The sequence below is a fragment of the Micrasema longulum genome, unplaced genomic scaffold (assembly GCF_059751315.1).
Source record: "Micrasema longulum isolate JH-2025_06_02 unplaced genomic scaffold, ASM5975131v1 h1tg000019l, whole genome shotgun sequence".
NCBI classification, from domain to species: Eukaryota; Metazoa; Arthropoda; class Insecta; order Trichoptera; family Brachycentridae; genus Micrasema; species Micrasema longulum.
Window position 1 is genome coordinate 627,141 of NW_028277227.1, and position 19,043 is coordinate 646,183.

General features: G+C 32.3%; 1 long non-coding RNA gene across 1 annotated transcript in view; it reads left to right on the top strand.

The window, feature by feature from the left end:
* LOC148285633 (uncharacterized) overlaps window positions 1-19,043 on the top strand; it is a 198,124-nt gene that overhangs the window by 96,547 nt on the left and 82,534 nt on the right. The window contains exon 3 of the long non-coding RNA XR_015825405.1: window positions 1,201-1,284. This is a non-coding gene — a long non-coding RNA (uncharacterized LOC148285633). The remainder of the gene's footprint in view (window positions 1-1,200; window positions 1,285-19,043) is intronic.

Below are 19,043 nucleotides of genomic sequence, written 5' to 3' on the forward strand. Positions count from 1 at the left end.
TCTTTATAAAAAAAATCATTTTAAATTATAAATTTAAGTTGTTTCTATTCACCCATGTCAAACACACACTCACCCTGTCCATAAACCCACCCTCACACCCATATACACTCACACACATATTCACATACCTACCAAAACTACACTCCACTTTTTTATACACGCATCCTCACACAAAAAAACTCGCACACATGCACTTCTATGAATTAATATCTAACTGAACTGGATTTTTATAATTATATTTATGTGGAAAACTGATTTGGCTTTATTTTATGTTTTTTTGTAATGTTGTGTATATTTTTTTGTATTGCTGTTGTTTTTCTGAATAAACAAAAAAAAAACACAAAATATTATTTAATCACAGGGTCCGTCTATTAGCTATATAAACGCAAGGGGAATCCCCTGCGGAGAAGTGCTAGTAACTAGTAACCGAGCAACGGTTCTCGATAGAACACTTGTCCGCTGGCGCTGTTGTGAGGTGAGCGCACACAACTTTACTTTTTAAGGGTGCTGCCATTTAGCCATTATATCTGCAACTCAAATCGCACAGTAAGTAAGTCAACATTAAATTTTAGTTTTCAAAATTTCACGGAGCACTTGCAATAAGCTCGCGAAGCACCAGTGCTCCGCGGAGCACCGGTTAAGAACCACTGTGTTAGAGGAATATAAAGACAGATTGGAGATAACAATATTAGATTTGTATTCAATAGGGACAGGAACTTTAGGTTGTTGTCTTATTCGGTCGAGTACAACGTTTCCGTCTTCTCTCTGTATAGGGGTGGGTCAGGGAATTACAAGCTATAAAGAAGGAAATATATATTTTTTTATTTAAAAAAATACTTTAAAAATGTGCGAAAAAAACACACTATCTCAATTATTTGAATAAGTGAGTGCGTAACATGTAATAACGAAATTAATTGAAAATCAAATAAAACTATTCAAATTTTTAATCACTTCTTTCAAAATAAGTGTCTAAAAATTGTTATATTTTAATTTTAATATTATGTTGGTAGCGAATTATGTGGTTATACATTGAAATATGGTCACAACTTTAAAATCCTTTTGACCCACATCTTTTTACTTTCCACCTCAGTATTCTTTCATCAGCCGTCACATTAAGACCTCGTATAGTGAATCACGCGTTTATTTTGTTGAACCTGTACCGCATCATAGACTTTATTTCCACCAACCACCAGTGTTCAGTTTCAGATTGAGGGCCTGTCCTAGTGTTCAAACCGATCGCAAGTAACCAGTCGAACCAGCACAATTCCATCAAGAACGAACCAGGTTAGTGGCATTCATTCCTAATTCATTTTATTCGTTGGGGTTTTGACCGATTGATACTGCATACCACATAGCGAAGATATTAACTTGTTTCATTAAAAATAAAATACAATCTACTCCGCTAAATAATATCGTAGAAGCTCTAGGGCTTCGCCCCACGCAATTCCTCGCTCCGCATCCGCGAAGAAATTTGTTTTCCCACCATATGATTTAATTATATACAAAGACAGCAAAATAAACTATTATATTAAAGTTAATATGTGACCTCCCGTATCAACAGCAACTAAAGAACTCTTTGAACAAAATAAACAATACAATATATCTGAACTCTTCAACTAGAATCTATAAAATTTATTTTAAATTAGCCACTGATGAAATTGTAGACGAAAAACTAAAACTTGAAAAAAATTGTAGTTAACATGGACACAATACGAAAATATCAGAAAAATATCATATGCTACAATTTCAAACGAGACACGGAGAGTTTAGACTAATGGAGCAGGGTTGAAATTATTTGGTAAGCTACCAGACAAAACTAAAGAAAAGAATCAGACAACCTTTACAAATGATGTAAAAAATATTATCTTTAACAATAGAATATGATTAAAAAATGAAAAAATATTTGGTTTAGTTTGTTTGCAAATTCATATAATTATACTTATTTGAAATTTAAACCCCAAAATTAGTGCTTCAAATATAAATTATACGAAATCAATTTATTGACTTAAATTATGATTCAAATGAAATAAAATCTTGCACATTATCAGTTTGTAAAGTGCCCCTGAGGTATTACAGAGGTTTCGCTTTATAAGTCATCCATAATAATATTATAAATGCGAAAGTGTGAGTGTTTGTGTTTCCTTTACGCCTCAACGGAGCGACCGATTGATTATTTTTTTATACATAGTCAAAAAAATATATTCAAATTAATTCTTTAAATTTCTATATTAAACCTGCTTTATCTATGGTTAGTATGGTTTACTTTTCGTTTTGGTTTTGTAGTAGGATTTTGAATTTGTCAACAGAATAATGATGCGATGTCGCCATAAACTAACGGATGGTTGTAATTTTTAATAGTAATTTTGTTTTTGTCTTTACTATCGTATTTGATGTGTATTATTACTATCTTATCTCTTTCTGATATTAATTTATCAAATATTTTTGTGTACCGTATATTATATTATTTTCACATATATACTTACTGTTAACTAATTTTCATTATTTGTTTTTAACAATAATTTGTTGATACCATTTTTTTTATACTTATAAGTATATGAAAATGTATTTATTTTTTTGTTTGAATTCTTTACAAGTTATTTACAATTTGCTTTTTAATTCAATTACTTTTATTATATCCATATAAAATTATTTTTTTCTTTTTTACTATGTAAAGTTTCACTTTTTATTTTGCATGGCAGTACGCTTCTTATTGTTTCTAAATGTATACAAAAAAGCATTGTTTATTTTTTAAATTTTTACGCACTATGTTTGTACTTAACGGTATATTTTTTGTAAATGCCCCTTGGGCGTATTGTAAAATTAAATAAATAAAATAAAAATTAAATAAATAAAATAATCTTAACCTTTTTGTCATACCAGTTCATGATTGTTTTTCCATATTTTCTGTTTATTTGCTTTTTGCTTTTTTAAAATGTGTATTAGGTACAATAATTATACTTTTAATATTTACTTGTTTATCTTTCAATTTATAGATAGCAATAAAATAAATATTGATAAAATAAAAGTTAACGTCACTTGTGTTCATTTAATACTTCTGCCAAATAATAGGCATATCGTAGTTGAACCGTCTACTTAATGCTCAGATATTTTGTATTAATCGTATAATATTATGTTGATATTTTCATAACGCATCTCGAATGCACACCACAAATTTCACTCATGATACATCAACGGATACTAAATTAAAATCTAAGTATTACATTCACGTTTCTAGGAGCAAACACCTTTCGTAAGACCTAGGTTTTAACAACATTAAGTTCATGTATCTAAAAATATATATTCAACTGTTTTATAACATTTTTAATATGTTGTTAATAAGTGACATTTTTTTTACAAAATTAATACATGATAAGGCGAAATTACGCATGAAAAAACGAAAAAAATCCACGACAAAAAAGAGGACACCTCTTGTGCTTTGGGTCGGAACTTATGGATACTGGATATATTATGGATATAACAACCAAGTAAGTCACATGACATGTAGGATTACGTTGTTGAGGGTTGGAGCTCCTACCCCAGTTAGAAATTAACAGGAGACAAGAGGTTGCTGTTTAATGCATATTTATTACATTGCGAATAAGAAAATAAGCTAGAACAGATACTACAACTAATGTTTTATATTCATATTGAAACAGTCTTATCATGCGGGTATCGGAACCATTTAAACATGCAGAGACATGTGAAAAACTTTTTTAAACATTTGTTCGTCCCCAGCTAGAATACTGTACTCCAATTTGTTCACCTTACTATTATGTTAGTCAATAGACTAGAAAGGGTCCAACCAATTTCAAAATTCCAAATTAATTTCAACAGAGAGGAAAAAAAAATTTAGAACGGAATATGGAATTCTAGGCATTTACAGGGCTTATGACCTGTCATTTGGTTCAGTCGGATGAATCTCACCCACATGATAAAGGTTTCAGCTCTTTTACTTCACAAAAGTCAACAGATAGAAGAGTTGAGGAAATGTGGATGTTCAAACATGGGCAGAATGGTGAATGTTACACAGTGTATAAAGTGGCCACTTAAACCAGCCAATGACAGGTCATAAGCCCTGTCCATATTCTCTTCTCAATTTTTTTTTCCCTCTCTGTTGAAATTTATTTAAATATGAACAACTCCTTAGGGAGTAAATCCAGCCATTCTGCAAGCATTTGGACACAATCAAACATTGTCAAAATTCTTTTATCAGGTCGACTACCGGTTAAACTTCAACTTCTCTAACTCTGCTAAAAGTATGCAGTAGATATTTAGTAGTAGTTAGTAATTCTAGTCTACTTGAGAGCCCTTCATTCCGTGTGCCATCGAGACCGACATGACAAAATCTTCTATTTTACACCGACAACGCGTTAACAAACTATTTAAAACAATCTACAATACCTAGAATAGGCGAGCAATATAACAATAGATTTACAGAGGGTGATATTTTTTTATGACAATGGGCTATTATCACGGTTTTTTTTATTAGCCAATTATTTAATTTGAAAAATCACAAGACAATCGGTACTACTCTTATTAAAATCCGTTAAGAAATAAGGGAGATATAAAGGATTAAAGTCTAGTCATTTGAATATAAATAAAAACAGACAATTCATGACGTCACCAAGTTTGACGTCATCGTATGCGAAGATAGTTTTTACGTAAAAATTTATGATATGAGTAGAGTAAGTGGAATGGGGTGACTTTGTTCAGTTTCGAACTTCAAACCTTCGTAAAAGAAAAATTAAAATTCTTATTTTTTAAATGAGAAAATATTATGTTGTGTGAGCGAGAAAATAATAAAAACTTTGTGATCAAAGTCAACCCTTCAGAGTGGGGTCGCTTTGATACATCATGATTTTATGCGTTTGTTTTGAACATTTCATTTTATTTTTTACTTTATTTAGATAAAAAATATAAGTATACAACGTATACAACATTACTACTAAATACAATTTTATATTAATTTAATACATTTATTTACATTAACGTTTCGCTTTACGTAAAAAAAAAACGATTCTTGAGTATAAAATGGGGAGTGACGTTTTACAATAATTTGTTTATTTTATTTTTAATCGGTAAATATTTTTAGTATAACATATAAATTATAAAAAAATGGTGTTTTAAGTCAGTGCTACACAAAAAAGAATTATAAATATAACTTCTCACTTCTTTTTTAATTATATTGTCCATCCTCCGAAAGTAAATTACTTGCAAAAAAAAACACTCAGGTATCAGCAAATTATGATTAGGCGTGTATTTAATAAGCGTTTAAGTCGAATCTCATGAAATAATTAAAAATAATATACTTTATTTCCACATAAAACAAAAATTATTTTTCTAATTATTGTAAACCAAAAAATGAAATTTTTATGTATACTCAAAAATAATAATTGAAATATAAATCAAGATTAAAATATAAATCAAGAAAAATATTATGGTGATTAAAAAAATGTATTTAAGAAATATTTTAAATAATTGATAAAGATAATAAGATACCTTGCTTTTGATGGAATAAAATTATCAGTTAATGAATGTATTATTGTGTATAGTAATTTGTTCATTGACTGACATTATTATCGAAACAAAATGAGAGGTTATTGTGTTCTTTTTATTTGGTGAAAACTTATCTTTCACAGCTTTGAAAACATTTATTTTACCGAATGAATTAGAATCCATTACTTTATTCCAGGAAAGCAATTATTGTATCTGTTTATCTGTTTCTTACAAAGACGTGAAACATACTTAGGAAATTAATATTGGCCATATTCAACAATGTTTGACAAAATTTCACAAGAAGTGCAATTGAGGTGTATGAGGTTTTTTTTACAAGCATTTCGTAACAATTATCTGATTTACTAGATGAATAACTTCACCGTTATCATTCGAGAACGAAGCTTCACATTTATTTGCTCACCTTTAAAAGAAAATCTTTAAGACTCGTTCATTTGAGTCATAATATTTTTTATTTATATTCTGAAATCCCGTATGTTAAGGGGAAATCCCCAGTCCTCACATTTTGGTAAATAAAATTTTCCTTCTGTTCTGGAAAACTGGCTTTAATGATTTGAAGGATGTTTAACTTTATATTATTCATTGTATAGTGTTTTAAATAATATTTTGTAATGGTTGGAAGCAGCCCAAATTTTTGTAACAGCTTTTCTTAATATTTGAGCAAAATATTTTTTTGTATGCCCTGTTTCAAAACTTTTATTAATAAGTTCGAATCATGTCGCTCTCAAAAAAAAGATGTATATAAAATGATCAATTTCAGCTCATTTTAGAAAACTTCTTATTATTCGTTAAATAAAAATTAAAATATTAAAACAATCATAATAATGGACACTCAGTGATATAAGTACCAGTAATATCAAGACAATGCAAATTACGAAATTACTTGTATCATTAAAAAAAGTCTATTACTAAATTTAAAAAAATTAAATAATATCTTGACGATTTCACTTCAAACTTCTTGAAATCTTACTTTAAATAAAGTCATATAACAATTTCATTTAAATCGTATTCCGTATTACCATTAAAAAAACAGTTAAAATTGATCGAAATTTATTAATGATCAGTAGTTATAGAGATAAATATAAACAATATATCCGCTGATCAAAGTCGCCTTACGATTTAAATGTCGCCCCATTTTACGGTCGCCATTTATTTCAAGGTTGGCTAGAGAAGGGGAAAAAATCATAGAGAGCAATACGCGTCGTTTCAATTTCTATTCGGATAACCAACATTTAAAACAAATGCACGATTCGTGGTGTACTGTTGGGTGGGTTTGGATGATCGAATTTATTACCAACCGAATAGAAACGCTTTTCAGAGATGTTGAAAATAGTAAACGAAATTTATGAATGAAATTATTGATTATTAGAGCTTTTATAAACACTAAAGGAGTCTTTGAGAAATCCTTTATATGTACAATGTGTTAAATCCGATATTCCTCCCGGATGATAATACCCTATTTACGTAAATTTAAGTAAAAAATCATGGAAGTATTGAGAGAAGGAGATATTTAATTATTTTTATTATTGTATCCATATTTTTTCATTTCTTATCTTCTACATTTGTTATATTTAACATAATTTAAATTACTGTCTTAAGTGAAAACAATTTTTTTGGTGTGTGCATGAGTTCCCTACAGTCATATATAAATAAATTGTCAACAATTCTGTACATACTCTTTGTGTACCCAATAAAATAAATTAATAAAATATACAGCACTTGGTTTGTGTAGCGCGTGCGTAGTGGCAATGATGGCTTGAAGAGACTGCACTTGAACTACATACTGGAACTGAGTGACTGGCTGACTAAACTGAATTGGGTGTTGACTGCGCCCTGCGGTCTCTTTATAGGTCACGTTCATTTGTTCTTCATATCTTCATGGTAATTACAATGTTAATGTACTGCAGGACGTTGATCTCGTATTTGGCAGAATGTAATGTAAGGCTGAGACAGGCATTATCAACAAAATCAAGAAAGGAGCTCTGCGCTGGTTTGGACATGTAGAACGAATGAACAGCGAAAGAACTGCTAAGAATATTTTCAGTGCGAATGTTGATGGATGCAGAAATAGAGATAGACCGAGAAAGACATGGCATGACCAAATCCAACAAATACTTGAAGATGGACTTGTCAAAAGTCGGAATAATCAGCGCGCGTGCATGAGAAGATGTATGAATGTAGAAGAAGCGAGATCTGTATGCAAAGATAGAGTGATGTGGCGTTCTATCCTCTCAGTTGTTTGTAATGATCTGAATTCAATAGAAAACGCTGAGTTTCTTCTTGAAGTCATGACTATATTTCAGGTGAAATTTTTTGGTACGTTCGTGTCATCGGTCTTGGACTATGAACCCCACAGACTTATTGCAATGTTACGCTACGGAGAACGCATAAATTAAAAAATATGTATCGCAATTTTAAAAAAATTGCTTTCCCAAATCTGCGGTCTCGCGTTCGCGGAACCATTTGCCACCGGCTAAGCTACAACGATAGAAACATGAAAAGTTTGAATGAATTCAAAACTTAGCTAAATTACATCAATCGCAGAAGTAATACGTGGGTGTGTATATTCGTCGTTATGTAAGTATACAAGTATGACTTTATGTGAGTAAAATATAGTCAAATGGCTTCTTTCGTCATTGCACACGGCGTGACAGTAAGTAAGTCGTAAAAAACCGTTTTTTTTTAATTAATCAAACTTAATTTTTTGCTTATTAATGATTAAACTCACGTATTTTCCAAATGCACTGTCCAAGCGTCTACCTTAACACGTGCAGTACTTCCGCTTTTAACATCCTACAGCAGTCAATCGCCGAGACGTTCGAATGGGACTTCACACGTAAATATATTGTATGTTATCCAATGCATAAAACCATAAATATTTTTTCCTGTCGGTTAAAGTAAAGCTATGTTTTTTGAAAAGGATGCCTCACCTTATTTACGAGTTTACAAATAACATAATAAACGGTTTTGTTGTAAATAAATTTTAAATAAATAAATAAATTGTTGCCCGAATACATGTTCAGTTGTTCATATTAAAATATTACAAGAGAGATTAAGAACATTCAAGAGAAGGTAAAATAAAAGTCTAGGCATCTACAGGGCTTATGACCTGTCAATGACTGATTTAAGTGGCTACTTTACACACTGTGTAACATTCACCATTCTACCCATATTTGAACATCTATATATCTTTAATTCTTTCATCTGTTGATGTTTGTGAAGTTAAAGAGTTGAAACCTTTATTTATGCGAGTGAGATTCGTGTAATTGAATTATTTCACCTACATACCTGGTAACGCCTGAAAATCTTATTTTTTTAATTTCTATACTTCTTCATGGACCAGGTGGATTCATCAACAATATTTTGAATTTGTCAAAATTTCTGTAGACAAGGACTGGATTCAACTACCTGGGGAGCTGTTTATATTAACATATTATCATAAGCATATTATTTATTTATTTGACACTTTATATACATATACAATAAATATACATATAAGGGCGGGCATATTGCCTTAAGGCAATTTCTTCCTACCTACCCAAACCGTTCAGTTTGAGAAAATTACAAATACATGGACATATTGAATGTTACAATTTTATACAAAAATTAAAAACAAAGATTAAAAAATTTAAAATATATTAAAAAAATAACAATATACTATGAAGAGAGAAGAGGGGATGGGAAGGAAAGAAGAAGGATAAAGGAACAATTTAAATATTTAGATAGTTACATTTCAATCTTGACTTAAATGTAAATAAAGAACAAAGTCTCTAACATTAGTGGGTAGATTATTCCACAATCGAGCGGCTACTACTGTGAAAGAGGAGGCAAGAAAATTAGAGCGATGACAGTGTATTAAAGGGTTCTCTCGTAACTAGAACGAAGAGATAGTCTGTGTTGTGAAAGAGGTTGGATGAGCTCTCTAAGATAAACAGGCGAAGTGGGATTATTTAAAATATTGTGAAGAAGTGATAGAATGTGAATGTTTCTTCTATGCCTGATACTGAGCCAGTGTAGTTGCGTGCGATACTTGGTTATGTGGTCAAATTTGGGAAGATCAAAGATATAACGAATACAAATATTCTGCAATCGTTCTAATTTATCAAGTAATTCAGAGTTAGCATCTAGATAACATACATCCGCATAGTCAAGGAGTGGAAGAAGTAAGCTTTGGAATAATGTTTGCTTAACATTAATTGGCCAGAAATTCTGTAATCTTTTAAGTGAGTGCAAACTGCTATAAAGTGTACGACTAACTTCGTTAACCTGATCGTGCCACCCTAAATGCTTATGAATGATAATACCTAAGTTTTTCACTGAAGTCATGACTGGAATTTCTGTACCATCTATTTTGAAAAGAGGAAGTGTGGAAAAATTCACTTTTGAATACATTTGTTTACTACCAACAAGTACAATTTGGGTTTTTGTTGGATTTATGAGAAGTCCGTGTTTTTTTGTCCAAAAAGAGATATGCTCGAGTGCAAGTGACATTAGTCCATGTTTTTTGTTTTTTTTTTCGCACCACAACAGGCCAGGAGGCCCAATTACAGTGGTGAATTACATCACAGAACACCCAGGCTTGAAAAAAATCAGATAAATTCTTAATTGTTCTCACCGGGAATCGAACCCGGAACCTTCCATGTGTGAGTCAAGCGTCTTGACCACTACACCACGGAGGCCGCCATGTGCTTCAACAATGTATATTATCATAGTTCATGAGCCCTGTAGATGCCTAAACTTCTATATTACCTTCTCTCAAATGTTCTTCATCTCTGTTGTAATATGTTAATATAAACAGCTCCCCGGGGAGTTGAATCCAGTCAGTTTTTCAGTTTATGTATAATTTGTTTAATTTGTTGTCGTTAATTTTTTTTTATAAATCTTTTATAGTTTTAATGTTTAATTTTTTTTACAAGTCTTGGGTAAAAGGATATTTATGTTTTAAAAAAATATATATATTAAGCCAAATATGTTAGTATTATAATTTTTTTTAAAGGCAGAGTTGCCGTTTATGTTAATAAAATAAATCAATATATCCAATCGATTCCCTTCTCAGAATTCTTACTTGAGAGTAGACATCTAGTCGAAAACGCTCGTCCTGGGTTCTGGTTCTATTTTACAAACAGAACTGTATTCTTTATCCGCCTGGACAGTGGATACGGACTTACACGATGCAATAAAATATTCAGAATTTTAACGTTAAATACACAAAGATCCGCTGTGATTAATGCTCTGAACGTGGAAAGTGCCTATTTCACCCGCCACCGGAAGTTCCGAACAAACTGTTCTAAGAAAAACAGTTGAGATGTGATTTTCTTCAGTTTCCTGTTTTCCTGAAATATTGCAAACAGTTTAAGAAATCCCCGTCATGCTTTGATGTTTGGATCTGAATTATTAAACAAATATTGTTTGGGAAAATGAATTAAAAGTTTATTTATTAAATATATTTAACATGAGAAATTATAACAGAGATTATTTAATATTTATCATTACTTTTTTGCACCGTGACAAGCCATGAGGCCCAATCCCATCAGTGAACTACATCACAGACCACCCAGCTTGAGAAAAATCACATTTGGTTTTTGGTTTCTCACCAGGAATCAAACCCAAAGATGGAGAATATTTTAGAAAAAAACATATGAAAGTCTAAGCATTTACAATGCTTATGATCTGTCATTATCTGGTTTAAGTAGCCATTTTGCACACTGTGTAACATTTACCATTTTGCTTGTGTACAAACATCCATATTTTTTCAATTCTTCAACGGCAAATAACAAATAGCTCCGTTTCCTCGTAAGGGTAAGCAAAGGCGATAAAGGCGGCCTCCGTGGTGTAGCGGTCAAGACGCTTGACTCACGCACGGAAGGTTCCGGGTTCGATTCCCGGTGAGAACACAAAAAACAAAAATGTGATTTTCCTCAAGCCTGGGTGTTCTGTGATATGTAATTCGCCACTGTCATTGGGCCTCCTGGCCTGTTGTGGTGCAAAAATAAATGTAAATGTAAAATACTCCTTTTTTGTATTTATTGGATTTGGTCGTGCCATATCTTTCTCAGTCTTTTTAGTTTTCTGCATCCATTAAAATTCGCATCGTAAATTTTTTTAGCCGTTCTTTCACTGTCCATTTCCTCTACATGTAAAAACAAACGCAGAACTCCTTTCTTGATTTTGCCGATGATGCTTATCTCAACCTTACAAAATGTACAGATCTCGACATATCGACATATCGTTCATAGTTTTACCACACTTTCGCCTGAGAGATCACATTTCGATACCATTCAGCCTATTTTCATCCTTGTTTTTCCGATTGCAGACTTCGCTCCCATACATCGGGGTCGGCACTAGGACTCCATTGTGAACTGCTTATTTTGACTCATGCGACAAACATTATTTGTCAAGGTTGATTTCAGTGCATCATTCATTGTTCCCGACCCTCACACTCCTCTCATCTTTCTCAGTTATTTTCATTTTCATTCATTCCCTTTCGGACCTTATGGTACATACTGCATTGGCACTTTAATCGCAGCCTATCTTAATCATTTTTTTTACATGAAGAAAAGATGATCAGTCCTTTGCTTCAGGTGCCAGTCTAGGGACTATGACATATTCTTGTGTGAAATAAGTGATTCCCATCAACCATGTCGGGAATCGAACCCGAGACCTCTTGCATGGCGAGCAAACGCGCTGACCACTACACCACGAGGCCGACTCAATCATAACATCTCGAGTAAACATACTTCCCAGATGCACAAATTCCCTCTTTCAGTATAACTTCATTTACAGTGACCTCACATTAAGTCATACATTTTGAGTATTATTCAATTAAAATCTATAACCTACTTCCACTATCTATTAAAGCAATTAGTAATGAGAAAATGTTTAAAAAGGCTATAAAAAAATGGATAGTGGAGCTAGGTAGAAGTAAAATGGATTGTCTCATTCGCCCATACCAATGCTGAATCAACTGCTCCACAACTGTATGGCTTATGTTAGGTTTTTGTTGTTTTCATTATGTGTTTTGTAATATAAATAATATAGATGTATATAAATACCTTGTTTTTAAAACTGTCTGAATATTTGTTAATTATGTTTGTTTTTTAAGTGAGTCTTCTTTGTTTATTCTCAAATGTAATAAAAAAAAACTAAATTGTTAAGTGTCCTCGGCACGGGAAACCCCAGTGAGGTCACATTATTTTTATTATTAATTTAAAGTTTGTAAGCGAAAAATATGAATAAATAAATAAATAAATACTTTAATTTCTTTCAAAAACCATCACATTCAATTTATTTCAACAGAGAGGGAAAACGTTTTTGAGAAGGGAATATGGAAGTCTAGGCATTTACAGGGCTTATGACCTGTCATTGGCTGGTTTAAGTGGCCACTTTACACACTGTGTAACATTCACCATTCTGCCCATGTTTGAACATCCACATTTCCTCAACTCTTCCATCTGTTGACTTTTGTGAATTCAGCCAGTCTGCAAGCATTTGGACATACTCAAACATTGTTGACCATCACATTCGATTAATTCACATTCATTAACAATTTTTTTAAATTCTTTAATTCTTATATCGAGCAAAATGGTGAATAATACGCAGTGTGCAAAGTGGTTACTCAAACAAGCTTATGACAGGTCATAAGCCCTGTAAATGCTATGACTCCTATATTTCCTGCGCTAAAATTTTCTTCCACAGATTATAAATTTTAAAAACTTACAATTTCCTAGGTGGTAATCCAATCTTTGTCTGTAAACGTTTGGACACACTCATAATATTATTGTTAACATATATTTGTTCATTTAAGAAAACATTATTTTTCATGTTTTTACTTAACGCAAAAACGATCAAATCATTATCATTCTTCTTTCGCACTTCTTGGGCACCGCATTTTTTATCCAAATGCAGCGTATTTCAATCATCTGTCAGATGAAAGTAATCAAGTGATCAATCCAAAGCTTAACGTGCTAATCCAGAGACAAAGAAAAATTACTTTAAAATTCAAGATTTCACGTCCACCCAGCCAGAAGTCAAACCCAGAACCTCGAAAACGGTAGGTAAACTCGTCAGTCACTGCGCAGCTGAGTGGAATTATCCCCCTGTTCAGGATTTTTATTTGAGATCAGCCATTGAATTGAAAACCCTGCTCCGGTTCTTATTTCACACACAGAACTGTATTCTTCATCCATGTAAATATTTATCAATAAAAAAATGTTTAAGAAAAAAAACGGGTTTTAAAAAACGTGGGTATTAGAAGCAAACTTAAAAATCTCCAACAGAAACGGAAAAGTAGTTATTGATGCCAAAATAAACTACACATAAAAATCTAATCTAATTAGCGTAATCCAAAACCGTCTCTAAATCTTGCAAAAACCGATTTGAATTATACCACTAGACTCCGCAAACTAAGCATTCTCCATTGAGTTAGTGAAGCATAATTAGTTTTTCGCAAATATCTCAGCAACGCCTTCAATTAGCATATAATACACTCATATGTAGATTCACTGCTAACTATAACATTTTTTATTTTTATTTTTTTAGATGTAGAAATATTGTTTTTTTATAGCACTTGTAAGGTTACAGGTAAAATGAAGCCGCCTTACAAGATGCTGATAACAGATTTTACAAATTGAACCCATATCACACTTGAGAACACACAGCACTGGTAACCAGAGTAAGTAACCTCAGTGTTATTTTAAAATCATTACTGAAATCTGGTAGTTATAATGGTTTGAAGTGTAGGCATTCCTTAAAATTAAATTCTGCTCAGTATTAACCCTTCAAAAGTGAGAGCCAAAACTCAGACATATTGTATCTATGAAGATTCAGAATGAGGAAGTTCAGTGGTTCTCCTTTAATTCGTTTATAGACTATCAAACTTAACAGAAAAACATTTTGAGCTCTCTCAGATATATACTTTTTTTTAAACTTTGTTATTCATGATTTTACGTCTGTATACAGTGGAGCTTAGAATACTTCGCCGGTACTTCAATTGAACGTAGTTTTTTTTTTAAAAAGCCAATCAACGGGAATAATCTACCCACTAATAATAGAGACGCCCCTTCTTTATTTACATTTAAGTCAAGATTGAAATGTCACTATCTAAATATTTAAATTGTTCCTTTATCGTTCCCATCTCGTCTCCTCTCTTTATAGTAGAGTGCTAATTTTTTAAAATATTTTTATTTTGTTAATCTTTGTTTTTAATTTTTGTATAAAATAGTAATAAGATTCAATATGTCCATGTATTTGTAATTTTCTCAAACTGAACGGTTTGAGTAGGTAGGAAGAAATTGTTTTAAGGCAATATGCCCACCCTTATATGTATATATATTGTATATGTATATAAAGTGTTAAATAAATAAACGGGCTTATGTAAGCCCTAACAGATTGGAATTAATGAAAATATATAATACTTAAAATCTTAACAGCCTGAAAATCTATTTAAATTCACAAAAGGTATAAATATGGCATAAGCTAGACGGACATGGCAAGTGTGTCATCGCGAGTCAGGAGTGACAACGCCGCTTGCTTCTTGAATGCTTGCCCATGCTGTAGGAACACATCGACAGTACCGTTTAATAAGATTTCGTTCACTGTTCTGAGGGTCTTTGGCCGAGGGGAAAAGAATCCGATGTTAGTTTTGTAATTTCCCACAGCAAAAAAAGGATTGGAACGCAAGTTACGCCACATAAAGATTTATCTGAGCAAGGATATCATGGGCATCTATACGGTTAGATATTAATTTGTTCAAGAATATCAAACCAACCATCTGAATTCTAAACTGAAGATATGAAGTACTCCAGATGATTATAATAGTTAATTATGAAAGTATTTGATCCAATTCTAAATATTAACGAATTATTTTTTTAAATTTAATTTTAATAGAATATGCCAAATGAGAGTGATTACTTTATAAAATAATATCAAAATACATCATGAAAAAACATAAGGTTATCAAGATATACAAAAAGCAAGTAAAAGTTGGAAGGAAAGTAGATTTTTCAATGCATATTTGAACGAAAAGCTATTTTTTTTTTCACGGATTCACCAAACTTTGTATTTTTCATACAAATCTGAAGTAAAAGCTCGTGAAAAACAAAATAAACAAGGTGTCTTTTAGCGCATGCGCAAGATGACAAGATAAAAGTGTCGTCCCCTAGAATCGATCTTGCTAGATCTTTCAGCGCAAGTATTGAATAAAATCTGCAAGAACCTGAAAACAATAAAATCGAAGATTTCCGAATGTGGTGTTTGCGGCAAATGTTACGGATTCCGTGGATAGTCAGACTTATATACTTAAAGAAGTAGACATAGACTAACATTCATGCGCAAGAAAATAATCCTACAGTTCTTTCGACATATTTCCAGAGGGAACTCTGATAGTTTGGAAAAAAACTATCCTCCTGGGAAGTGTCGAAGGGACAAGGTCGCGTAGACGTCAACCAACAAGACGGAGCGGCTTGCTAACTGAATTATCTGAACTGTCACTGACAAATGCCTACAGAACAGCACAAGACCGTTTCAGATGGAGGGAGACTGTCTACAGGTGAGCCATGCCTGGAGTCGGGCGTGATCACCATCCTCAGACATAAGGCGCGTATTGAAGAGAGAGATTGAATAAAATTTACACACATAAAAATAACGTTACAATTTATTCCGGTTTCTTTGTATAACATATGTGTAATTTCAATTATTTATATACAGATCTGGTGGCTTCGTAAAAAAATTGCGAGGCTTTTAAAAAGTTTTGTAATCATTTCGGCGAATCGACCATGTCAAATTTAATTCCAGTCAGTGAAGAATTCACTTCTCCCTTTTTTCGATCCAATGAAGTGCATATTATGTATTTCTGGATAACCTTATTTAAGTACAAAGATGCTAAGACTACCAAATTACAGAGAGCTCCTTCGGGCAGTTTTTTTCGGTCGGCAACGAACAACTTTTCCTTGTATGTGGGCACCGCCAAGGAGACTTATGTCCTCAAATGCGGTGTGCGGTATGTGGTGGGAAAGATATAATTTATTTATTTCTACACATTTTTAATTAGCAGTGCACTGTACTTATGCACATACTAAAAAAACACATTCGGTTTGAATGTCGCATTTTAAATAGTGTTTTAAAGTTTTAAGAGTAAATCGGAAGTGTTAAAAGCTTCCTATTACAAAAGTCACAATCCTTACCTTGCATTACGTGTACTTTTCTCTGTTTCAATCCATTGCAATCTATGGAATAGTTGCATGCCGCACAACCCCCCGCTGGGGGGGTTGTGCGGCATCCATCTTAAAGCCTCCCATAATTTCACATAAATTATTATTGAAAATAATGTTCCGGCGCCCTCCAACAAACCCGTCAGAACAGATGTTCCAAAAAATGAAGGTGCTGGATATGAGACAAATGTACCTAAAAGAAGCACGCACACACTTCCGGTCGAACAATATGGAAAGATCACAGAAAAATGTCCGTACGAGGTTTTAAGTCATACCCAAAACCCGTTCGACTTTTACTCAAAGACATCTCTCTTTTATCGCACCGAGAGTGTTTAATATATTGGAAGAGCGTATTAAGCCCTCAAGGAGAAAACTTATTTTTAATAGAGGAGTTAAGGACTGGATTTTCCTTAGTTGGAGGGATTTGAGTGGGACATTGCTTGATGATTTTCTAAATTTTTGAATTTCTTGTTTACCTTATTGATGAACCATATATTATTGTTTGAATATTTTTTATGTTTCTGATCCCATATTATATTTGTGGTTATATACTCGTATGTCTGTGTTAACTAATTACTCGTCCCAACTCACCCTAGGACTTTTAGTCCCATGGAGTTAATAAATGTGTAATAAATAAACTACTTGTAAGTAAATATATTCATAAATAAATTATCTATACCTATTTTTGATTGCATTCTTTGTTTCCAATGAAGGTACTCACTCTAAGTTTTACTACCTCTTTACTTGTGTCTTTATCTAAAGTCTATGTTTTCAAGAGGGCGGTAATCCTCTGAACTGTGTTTTGTCTTGTCTATTCTTACTAAAACGTCTCGCATACAAAAAATGCATTTCCTCAAAACATCAAAGCCAAACATTAGACGTGATTTGAGCGCTGATAAGCGACCATTCTCAGAAATCATATTAAGAATATATCGTATATTATTTTGATAGAATATAAAATACATTCATACATATCGCATCTCCGATAAAATAGTCATAACTAAAAAAAAATATTTTTATTGTACAAGAATGTACAATACAAATCATAACAAAAATATTCTAGCTTTGCTATTTAATGACTTTATGATACACTTACATTTATATTTTTGAACGACGTCATTCTCAAACAATTTCATATTGTATCTAAATAGAAATTTATTTTTAAAAAAACATAACTAGTTTTATGAAAATCGAGGTTTACTTAGAAAAAGGTGGCACTTTTTTTTCAAGACAAATTAAAATATATATTAACAAATTACAACAGAGATGATGATCTGTCATTGGCTGGTTTAAGTGTTACACACTGTGTAACATTCACCATTCAGGCTATTCTCTTCTCTAAAATGTTATTATTTTATATTGTAATATGTTAATATGACACACGGCATCGCTTCAAAGGTAAAAACATAACAACAAAATAATTCATTAATAAAACAAGGTTTTCAGACAGTCATGAATCGGATCGTGATCCTGTGGCTAGTGTCTCGGACTCGCGGCTCAAAGGTCCGTGATTCGAATCCCACTCTATCCCAACTTGATTCCCATTTTCTAATAGTGAGTTATTTACAACTCGTGGAAAATGGCCCTCAAAATGTAATATTTGGGTAAATCATAAGAACGCAAATATTTATTTTTTTCCAAAAAAAAAGGTTTTTTCAGCTTTTAGACCGTTTACAAAAAAGTCTGATTTTTTAGTTATAAGTATTTTATCGGACGTGCGATACATCCTATTCTCCATGCATCATAAAGGGAATGATGTTTTTTTTTAAATTTATTCATTCATTTATAATAACAATTCTTTACAGATTTACGTGCCCGTGTTAATCCATTGATATATAATATGGATACACTAGATGCAGCACTGAACACACGTCTTGTGTTCCATTCAACCTAAGTTCCGGAACCTAACTTGTAGTCAGTGCACTGATTATATAATGATTTTATTATGATTATAATTTGTATAGTTTTGTCGGCCGCGTGGCATAATGGTCAGCGCATTTGCCTTCCATGTAAGACGTCTCGGGTTCGAACCCGAAAATCCTGAAATCAATTTCCGACATTATTGATATGAAATATTTATTTAAAATGGTTATTTCTCACTAGAATATTTTATAGTCCCTGGACTGGTATCTGAAGCGTAAGACTGAACATCTAATCTTCATGTAACAAAAAATACGCTGCAATTGGCGAGCCAATGCAGTGCCCCATGAACCATTAGGTGCGGAAAGGGAATTATGATGATTTAAAAATGATTATATTAAAGTTATACATAGTAACAAATTTCTTATCATTATTTCCATATCCGGGTACTGTATTGATACT